This window comes from Ambystoma mexicanum, chromosome 5q (genome assembly GCF_040938575.1).
Source record: "Ambystoma mexicanum isolate Mex_15411 chromosome 5q, UKY_AmexF1_1, whole genome shotgun sequence".
In the NCBI taxonomy this organism is placed as follows: Eukaryota; Metazoa; Chordata; class Amphibia; order Caudata; family Ambystomatidae; genus Ambystoma; species Ambystoma mexicanum.
Window position 1 is genome coordinate 235,600,376 of NC_090933.1, and position 11,460 is coordinate 235,611,835.

Below are 11,460 nucleotides of genomic sequence, written 5' to 3' on the forward strand. Positions count from 1 at the left end.
CGGCTGTGGGGGACGGTGCATGCTGATTTCGGATCCACAGGAAGAGGAATGTACTTCCTAGCTGTTGTAGACCAGTGGTCTAGGTACCCAGAAGTGGAACTGGTGGAGTCAACGGCTAGCGACCACACCATCTTGGCTCTCGAAAAGATGTTCGCCACCCATGGCTTCCCGATTGAACTATGCTCCGATAATGGCCCGCCGTTCCAGGGATATCAATTTGCCCGGTATCTGGAAGAAAGGGGAATCAAACACAGGAGGGTAACTCCGCTCTGGCCAAGAGCGAACGGAGAAGCGGAACGGTTCATGAGAACTCTCAATAAAGTTTTCAGAATTTCACTGAATGGTGGAGGGGAATTGCGCCAGAACCTTTTGGAATTCCTCAGAGAGTATCGAACGACCCCTCACCAGTCCACAGGGGTCGCGCCGGCTGAAGCCCTGTTCAGACGATGCCCCAGAGGATTACTGCCAGAGGTAGAAGGGCGAACACCAGGGGTGATCGACAACAACTGTGTCTGACAAGAGCGACAGGTCAAGAATGAGAGGGAGAGTACACAGAGAAACCTCCAAGAAAAGACCATCAAAGCAGGGGACACAGTGTTGGTGCGAAACAGATGCCTGGGAGGCAAACTGTCCCTCACGTACGAGACACAACCGCTAGGGGTGACCCATGTGAAAGGGTCACCCCTATGGTCAAGGCGGCCAACGAGAGAGGTACTGTCACGAGGAATGTGTCCTACTTCAAAAGGATAGAGACCAGCCTGCCGGAAGTGACACAGATGGTCCAGGCAGAGGTGCCAGCAGAAGGGGCCCGCTTGACAATGGCACCGGAGGAAGATGGAGCCCCAGATACCCTGGAAGCGCCTGGACCACCCCGAGAAGATGGCAGAAGGTACCCAAGTAGGGTGGGGAGCCAACGCCCGACGAGGCTCCAAGATTATATCATGGACCCGGTCTCCTAGGGGACCAAGAACTGTTCGCACTAACTCACGTTGGGTTACTTTTATGGTTAATGTTTAATTGTGTTTCTTATTGGGAAAAAGGAGGGATGTTGCGTAATACGCAATAGTTGTAGGCATGCCCGAGCTGCAACGAAGCTCGCACATGCATGTTTGAATACGTTTATTCAGTTGTCGCTGGGACCCCATACCAGCAGGACGTGTCCTGTGTTTGCTTACAGTACGCGAGTGGGGCCCCGGGGGCGCACCCGCCAGGTAACAACGATGTATACTGTCAAACGCGTGCAAAGATCTATTAAAGTAAGATAGACCTTTCCACCCGTTCTTATGGCCTCCATTTTCATTATATTTATAATCAGGAGAATCAGGCTACATCCCACACCCTTGACAAAGCCTTATTACCTGAAGTCAATGTGGTCACTAATAGTAGCTGATGTTGGAGATAGGTCACATACATTTTCCCCAGCACATCCAAAAGAGCGATTGGGCAGTAATCTGCCGGTTTTGCTCCATTGCCTTTTTTAAAGACTGCCACAATGATCGCACTTTTCCCCAATGACGGAGTGGCACATTTGAAGGCAATCTTCATGAACAGTGAATAACAGAAATCAGCTCAATCCTCTGGATTCCTTTTTAGGGTGTTATTATTCAGACCATCTGGGCCAGGAGCCTGTGATGAACTTATTTTTCCGATGATATTCAATATATCACCCATGTCAACTTTAAGGTCCCAATGATCTACTTTAGGGAACAATGGTTCTTCTGTGTTTCCCTTTTTACTATAAAACTGGCTGTAATGTACTGTCCATTCTCTTTCAGACACCATGTTAGACTGGATTGCCACCTGCGACCCACTTTCTTCATTGATGGTTCTCCAGAATTCACGGGAGTTTTTATTGGTTAATTTGGACATCATTGTCTCAGCATCGTGCTGTAGAGATATGTCCATGAGCAATTTCAGCCAGTTTTTATATTTTGTTTTATAGCTTTTCTTTTCACACCAAATGGAACTTTGTCTGTTTTAACGCATTGTCTGATTTCAGTTCTCATTTCACGTTTTCTTTTAAAAACTTCAAGATCAAATGTATGTTTGGATTTCAATGCGACGCTCCGTAACCCCTGTATTTTCTTGCTAAATTGTGCCAGGAGATGTTGGTATTCAACTTGCTCGTGTTCTTTATGGAAGACATTTGAAAGCAGCTTCACATCACTGTCATTCAGCAGCAGCCTGACCCTGCTGGACTCTACTTCTGCGTTGTGCTTCCACACAGGAGTAGATTTCTTAGCGAATGTGGCTACAAGTAGTTTCACCAAGTCATGGTCACTCTGTGCTTTCTGAATCACCTGGAGGGAGACTACACATTCATGTACGCTGTATGAAACAAAGAAATAGGGCCTCATCACGAGTTTGGCAGTAACCCTTAAATCCGGCGGTCGCGCTATTACCGCTGGATTTAAGGGTCCGCCAAATCAGGGCTTCGGCACATTTCTCCCCAGCTTTGAGCTGGGGGGAAATCCACTGAAAATTCGCACTATTACCGCCGGCGGGAAATCCACCGGCGGTAAGAGCGTGAAAATTCCCCATTGAGCCCAATGGGGAATGGGGCATTCCCGAATGGGCTCAGTGGGGAATGGGGAATTCCATTACCGCCAAAACCGTGATCCGGCGCTAATAGCGCCGGGGGGGTTTGGCGGTAGGGCTAATACCGCTGGCGGTATCATGATGAGGCCCATAGTCTAGAGCTGATGCCTGAAGTTTTATCTTCAATGTAAATTTAGCATGAACATCTCCTCTTGTGTTCCCATTTAACATAGACAAATTTCTTGTTTCCATTTAAACGCACCATTGCTCCTCTACGTTGACTACGCCAGGATTTCCATTTGTGTCTATCTGTCTTGCCTCTAAGCAATTGATATATAGGTCTCCACACAGTAATATATTAGGTGAAGTTTCTTCCTCATTGATTTCATCTATCAAGGCAGATACTTGGTCTATAAACAATGATGTCCCTGCCGCTTTGTGCTGCCAATATACATTTAAGATGTGAATTGGACCAATTTCCCTTCAGAGTCAATAGTTGTCAGTTGAATATAAGCGGAAATGTTCCTAGAGCCAATAATTCTGTATCCGGAACTTTTTTTTTTTACAAAGGTCAACAGGCCCGCCATTGGTCGTCCTCTTTGTTTCTTGATTGCAGGATTTATAGCAATTTCAAATTCATCAGAAATCGGACAATCCTCAGGCCATGTGTCCAGGCCATCCAACCAATTAAATTTGAACAAATGTACATGGCCTCTAGTATTCCAAGAGCCAAAGGCGAGTATCTTCTGTTCTCCGGATTTTTGGCATTAACTCTGCTTGTGTCCCCTCAATGCTTTGGCCACCCAGTTCCCGTCATTTGGATCCTGTAATCCATTCTGTAGTCCCAGTTGGCCTTGTTTTCCCTCAGTTGCTTTGTTGCCAAATTCAAAAGTGATATTAATCTGTTCACCTGTTTGAAGCATTTGTGAAGTGCCATTAGATTCCTTCAATACGACGTCTGGTTTTATGTTTAATTTTTTGTTCTGATTGGTCATGAATTACCGCCCCATTCCAAGGTTGGCAGGGCGGTAATTCCCCCTTCCACCATTGCCCTTCCCCATTCCCAATTTTGCCCCATAGGGCTCTATGGGAATGGGGAAGGCGCTAATTACGGTACCCCAAATTGCAGTACCGTAATTAGCTCCACTGGTCCCTTTGCGGGTTGGTTTTTAACGCCTGCAAAAAGCAGGCGTCAAATTGCCCAACCCGCAAAGGGACCTTGTAGTAAGGCGGTAAGGATTTACCGGTACCGGTAAAATACCGGTACCGGTAAACCCTTACCGCCATCCGTGTAATGATGCCCACAGTCTCACCCTGTCATTTCGAAGTTCTTTAATAAATTCCACTGTTTTTATGTCAATGGATTCGATAGTCCTAAGGCTTGGGACGTAATGTAGAAGTCGTAATACATTATTTCGATTTAGAATTTATCCGTCTTTACTTGACAAGATGCATTCCAGAATAAGACAATAGTTAGAATGTGGTTTCTTGAAGGACTTGAATGGAGCACTTTTGGTATTATTCCTAATCAGCCAGGGCCCGTATTCTTTCTCGTGACCTTTGTGTAGGTTGGCGGAGCCAGTGACCTGATATTGTGGTAACAGGTTTGCATCAAAACTCACAGCCTTGGCCAAGTTTGCCTTAATATTGTCATTGGCCCTCATTACAACCTTGGCGGAGGACCATGGTGCTATTAGCACCATGGTCCATGCCGCTAAGGTTGCAATTCCGCCATGGTGGTAGGTGGACTTACCGCCCCATTCCGAGGTCGGTGGGGCGGTAAGTCCCCAATCCCCATTTACTTTTCCCCATTCCCATTTTTGCCCCATAGGGCATAATTGGAGTGGGGAAGGCGTTAATTACGCCACCGTAAATTACGGTGGCGTAATTAACAACAAGGTCCCTTAGCGCCATGGATTAAAACCTCCATGGCGCTAAGGGACCTCGGAATCAGGCGGTAAAGGTCGGCGCTGTTCACGCCGCCGTAAACCCCTAACCGCCTGGGTCCTAATGAGGCCCATTGTGTTTTACAGACACTAAATTTGAGGGCCCTAACACATTACAAATCTGAGCATCTGCATTTTTTCTCCATTTATCTCCGAGCGTGATAAACGGGGTGGTTTGCTTTCGGAGTCTCTGTTTGTATTGAAGCGTTTGGTAGTAAGACAGTACATACGCTCAGTGGTCTTCTTTTGGCGTTTTGGTGCACCTAAGTGTTTTCTTTGGAAGGCGTACCATTGCCGATCTGATTCGCTTCACCGCAGTTAACTGAGGTAACTTCCGTGACATCGTCGTTTTCGTATGTGGACAAATTTAAAAGGTGAATCATAATTTCGTCACTACTCGATGAATCAACAGCTATGCCTCCTTCATGATTTACTTTGTCCATAACTTTAATCATTTGAGATTGTGCTGTTATGTCACTGATTTTATCTGTGTTTAGATTGAAATTCACAGTTTTAATATTTTGTAAGAATTTTCTCAAACTGTTCACCATTGGATAATTCTTTTTACTTTGATACTTTCTGGCATCTTGCATGTTCTTGGCAATAAAGATTGCAAACATCCTGTCCATCAATCCGTTTGCATCCGGACCAACCTGGTGAACCACTACAGGGTTGCTCCTGAGAACTTCACCAACTGGGGACGTAGAGGGTGTTTGAATGTCTAAAGTTTGCACGATGTTCACATTGTTTCACACTATGAATGGTGCTTGCAAATGAGGAGATTGCCTCTTTATCCTGCACCAAGATTTCAACAGGTGCATTCAATTCGATTTCTTCTGGCCCCAAGTTATAGATTGTTGGTATTTCCATAACTCCAAGCCCTTCTTTGGTGCAGGATTCTGTATTGTTTTTTTTATTACATACATTTAGTTTCATTTGCGGTAAATCAGAATTAATACTCTGGCTAGATTCCTTGCCACATTTACACATTTCCAACGAGGAACTGCTCTGGTACTTCAACAATCCTAATGCTTCCCTTGCCACTTCAATAAGTAGTTTTTTATCCTCGCTGTTATTGCGCATTTGATCTACCAGCGCACTCAGTGGACATTCCATTTTTTTCGTTTACTTCATAAGCCGTTTGTTTGAAAGAGGTGTTGTCACATTCCACGTTTATTAATTCAGAATTAATTAAAGCAGCCAACGTAGTCCAGCCTTTTATGTTTTTGTTCATTTGTTCATACATTTTTATGAATGGAGAGATGGTTTTGGATAATGAAGACATCAGAATTGGTTCAAGTCAGGTTTATTAAGTATTGTGTTTGCCTTGTATCGTATCAGCCTTATTTTAGGAAAGTTGCGTTCCATTAGGGATGAGTCTGTTGTAGAATCATCTGAGGAAGAAAAGCTTGGGCAATTTTTTCCACTTTGAGGTGTGTTTGTTATTTTTGCAACTTTTGTTACATTCCTATTCAGGGTCTGACATGTTACATTTGCTAATGCTCTCATTTGTTTAGCGGTTTTAATGTTTCTTTGCTGAGAGCAATGTATCTCCAGAGAGCGACTTTCTTCAATCCGTTTTTGTTTTTGCCCCCCACTTTGCCACCTGTTTCTAGTGGGGCTCTCTGATGTTATTGGTCTTTCACATCCACTTTGGCACCGAGTCTTCACGTTTTCAGAGAGATCCTCTTTTTTTATTTTGTGACTGTAAATGTTCATTTGTGTTAAGTCATAGAGAAGTTTATTGACTACCTCAATTAGTTTCTCCTTTTGCTTTTTTCATTCATTTCGGGAGTCACACACCCTCCATCCCTGTTTAAGGGCAGCCGATGAAATGACTGCTATGTCACGCTCTCCAGATCTCCATTGTCAATGATCATATCAGGCAGCATGGTGACAGATAGATGGCAAAACGTGTCACTCTCCAGTACAGTGGGCACCCACACCAACGATTCCTTGTCCCAACTCAAATTCGATTTGCTAGTATTTGGCTGCATTTGATTATGGGAGACATTGAACACATCATCCACAAGCGACCGCTCATTCCCAATCGATTCAGCCTAGCTTACATGCTCAGGCTCAAGGGTGCTTCCTGAAAGATTTGTGGTAAGGTCTATTATGACCCTTGAGTCTCCATCTCCAACTGTATTCCTCGTGGGGACAAACACAAGCTCAGGTTTCTTTGTTATTCCACTATTTGGCACACCATTTGCTTCTGGTGATGGACACAGGACTTCATAATTAACGTTTTCTAGTGTGACATGGGCAGTCATTTGTGCAGTCATATCTAGGCGAGGGTCCGAACATTGACCAGAACCGGCACGCCACGCGAGCACTCGCAACTGCGAAATTACAAAATACTCTTGAAGCAGTGCCTCTTCAACTAAAGGCCAACCAATCCTCGTGCTTACAGGTTAATATTGCTACCTTTGATACCCCGCTGTTCATCCTTTGACAATTGGCATCATTACTGGCCGTAGCAACGCACCGGCAGTTGGGTTGTGAGGCTGAATGTTTGGATGTGTAAGCAGCCATATTTGCCTGATCCCCCCGACAAACCATGCGCCCACTGTTAAATGTCACTGCAGAAACCTGTCGAGGTAAGGGTAGAGGTAGGGAAGTGGACTGACTTACTTGTCGTGCCAGCTCTGCTTCCGAGATCCCATGACGCAGCTGTGATCTTAGGTTGCTGAATAGATTTACTCTTACCTCGCATAAGTACAGTTAAATCACCGACCGAGTCCATTTTCGCTCACCGCTGTCACCAGAGCTCGCAAGTGCTCACAAGAATCCTAAGACTCAGCTGGACTCGGTGGCCGCTCCGCAGTGAGTCTAGGTGGATAACAGCTGCTGCAAATTGCAATCCGCCTCCAGCAATAGAGATAGTAGTAACACTCCGTTCTCAGTACTCAGCACTCCAGCCACTCCTAAGACTCAGCTGGATTCTGCGGCCGCTCCGTGGTGAGTCTAGGTGGATAACAGTTGCTGCACATTTTTTGATCTGCCTCCAGCAATAGAGCTAGTAGAAACACTCTGTTCTCAATACTCAGCACTCCAGCAACTCCTAAGACTCAGCTGGACTCCAGCATTGATTCTACTAAGTGCATGCGAGTGTATCATAGAGGCATATATCGTTTTGCCTATCCTCAAAGCCTTAGTCATTTGCCAAATATACCTAGTTGGCACTTTTCTGTTACCAGAATCAAAAAGGTTACTCCACCTTCTACCAAAGTCTTCTTTGTTTTTCCGTTAGATATGGCATACTTGTATATCTTATGCTATTCCATGCTCACACCTGTTTGCACATATCTTGGGAAAATGCTATCTATTTGAAAGACTGTGGGCCTCATTACGAGTTTGGAGGTAGCCATGGTGCTATTAGCGCCATGGCTGCCTCCAAAATCGTGTCCGGATCCGGGGTCTGTGAATGAGGAATTACCAGATCATTCCAACCTTGGAGGACACGGTAATTCCTCATTCACAAAACCATTCCCCATTCCCATTCGAGCCCCCATAGGGCTCAATGGGAATAGGGATGGAGCTAATAACGGGCCCGTTAATAACAGGCCCGTTATTAGCTCCTTGGTCCCCTCGCGCGACCCGGAAAGGACGTCTGGTTTTACCAGACGTCTGTTCCGGGTCCCATGAGGGAACCTCGTAATAGGGCGGAATGGGTTTACCGGCACCATTACCGGTGCCGGTAAACCCATTCTGCCAACCTCGTAATGAGGCCTGTATCTGTTACTGCATTTTTTCTGTACTCACCTGGGTCCTCTTACTCCTAACTTGCTGTGTGAACCAATACTTGCCTCTTCTATCTCTACTTCTCCACTAGTCCACTAGCACTTACCTTACCTCTGTCATAATATAATGTTTTTTCATTATATTGCTATGTTGCTAAACATTGCTAAAGCCATGTAGACATTCCTCCCATGCTCAAGAATATAATTTTAATCTGTAAAACATAAATCGATATCATCATATACATACAAATAATGTCTTTGTTACTTACTCTCATATGTTCTTTCGTGCAGTTCTACTAAAGATTTTTCTCATATTTGTTAGATCAATCTTGGCCATCCACAGTCCTTTGGCTTTTCATTAATCATATTTCATTTTTATTAAAATTCACTACACTATTCAATTATAGCCAGCACCATTCATTGTGCTTATTGTTGATACATTTAGGTATCTTATCCACTTGTGCTTTTCGCTGTAGGATTTCCCCTTCTCTATATTTTTATCCAGTATGTGGTGCTCCTAATGAACCACCACTTCATCATTTGTTTAGTATTCTCCAAATGTGTTGTCATCAATGATGTCGATCTACCTAGATCCTTCTTCAAGAGCTATTACTGTCCTCCATGGTCTACTGTCATTGTCCATTCCTTTCAGCATTGCCATTTCCCCTTGTACTATGTCTGCTTTCAATTCTATAGGGATAGTCTGTCTCTCCTCTTTGGCCGTAGGTATCTATAGTCCAAACAAAAAAACATCAAATATTATCACCATTCTCTCCACTATGCCAAACAGCCATTTTAATAGAATGCTCACCCCGTGATAAGAAAGACCTTCTGGCACCACTGAAACAACCCACAGAGCCATTTGCCCTGTTTAATGCCAATATAAATTCATCCACGTTTGAATAGTGTATTCCAACAGTAGAACACGCTATCTCTTGGTCAGTAAATAAAATCTTCACGTTAAGGTCTGTCATCCAATCCCTTCCCAAAATATTTAACTAATTTCTGTTGCGAATATAACAAGGATCAGTCATGTCACACTCTGCTATAGAGACTGATAATTCATCAATGAAAAGAAACTCAAACCATAGCTCCAAAAAAACCCTGATCACCCATGGCAATTCCCATCATTGGCCACCTTTCCTCCTTCGTTCATGGACGTGCAGTCCCAGTATCTACCAATAGAGCAAATATGTTGCCTCCTACTGTCACATTAACCCTTGGCTCCTCTTGGGGCCTAGTGTCACTGATAATTCTGAACACATCAAGTCGTCATGTGAGCTGCCCTATTTTGGGTGCATGCATACCCCTGTTCCTGTGAAAGGATTTCCTCCTACCACAGTGGCACCTCCTATCCTGGGTGGCAATGCCTGTCCTGTGTTTGCATATTGCTGAATCGGCATGGGGGCTCACTGCAATTGCCCCTGTAGTGAATTCATTTTGCACTTGCTCTAGTTGCTGTACCTGTTGCACTCTCAGTGCTTGTGTTGGATACAATATCTGATCCTGGGCAAACCCTTCCCTAGTTTGTGAACTATATACTGGAGGATAAGCTGTCCCCCCTCTTGAGAACTGTACATCTTGTACATATGCTTCACTCCCATATGTGCACACAATGTGCCCTGTTATTCATATGTCCAATACACAGGAGGAGCCCTTCTAACTAGTACCGCTTGGTTAAATCCTCCTTGCATATTCTGACTCTTGTTTTGCATATTCTGAAACCCGCTTTGATTATTCCGAAAACCATCTCTTCATCTATTACCCATTCCTCTGCCTTGTGGCACAAACCCATTCCCTCCTTGATCCATTTGGCGCTGATTATTCACCTGTGATGTGCCCGCTGCTTGCGGTATTCCCAGTCCTTCTCTGCTTTGTCACCACTGCCCCTTTTATGGCATACTTTGACAATTTCTTCTGAACTAACTTAACTTCCTGAAGTTTTTCTAACATCATCTTTTTTCCTTTTCTTCTCCTGCAACAGCTGACAGTGATGCATTTTAGTCAACTGCATCTTAAGCCACAATTTCACTTCCATTCCCACTTGCTTCCCAAGTTCCTCTCTATCTGCCCAGGCAATCCCTGACATAAAATGTGGTAAAATACTGCCACGTTTTCACCTCTGCTCGCGCTCTTCATGAGTTCAGTGCTCCTGAATATAAACAAGCAGATCTTCATCCTCCTTAAACGGAAAATCTAACTTCCTTCACATCATATTTTTAGCAAAACATAATATCCTGACTGGTGTCCCTAATATAAAACGACAGCATCATGTGTGTCCTTATTGCAATATTGAATTCCTTCTTCTGACTACCTGTGTGTGTGTCTTTTGTGTGCATTGATCCTGCAATCCATTGATTGTCTGTACTGCCACATGATCATGTGTGTATATGTGTATGCATGCTTTCTCATGTGTGTGTGCATGTGTGTGCATGCATGTGCATGCATGTGTGCATGTGTGTCTGTGTGCATGCATGTGTGTATACATGTGCATGTGTCTATGTGTGTGTGGATGTGTGTATGTATGTGTGTGTGCATGTGTGTGCATATGCATGTGTGTATGCATGTGCATGTGTATGTGTGTATGCATGTGCGTGTGTATGCATGTGTGTAAGCCTATGTGCATGTGTGTGTATGCATGTGTGCAGGTGCATGTGTCTATGCATGTGCGTGTGTGTGTGATTGTATGTCTGCATGTGCTTGCGTATGCATGTCTTATGCCTATGTGCATGTGTGTATGTGTGAGCGTGTTTGTTTATGCATGTGGGTCACTTCCGCTCTTCTTATAAACATATCATAACCTTAAACATCTCTACTTTCTCCAATAAATCAATTAATCACGTATAATAATAATCCATGCTGTGGTCAATAATTGTGCCAAGCCATCCTCATTCTTCTTTATCAGTGCCTCAGCCTCCTTCTACTTTTTTTTATAAATACATTTTACTTGAACAAACCCCACAAAAATCAAAATAATGCACTCCATTTCTTGAAAATCATACCAATCAAGGTGTGTGATTCTATAAAAAATACTCCTTTATATGCTTTTAAAAATACTAGTGTACTTTCTTGTGTGTTTTTCATAGCTTGATCCCTAAACTAGTATATATTGTCTCCTATTTATTAACTGAGGTCTCTCCTCAGTACAGCTATTAAATATGTCATGCCCCTCATCCATATTGTGTCTAACCTTAGTCCTGGTGCATTTGTGAGCCCTGCCCATCATTACGTAC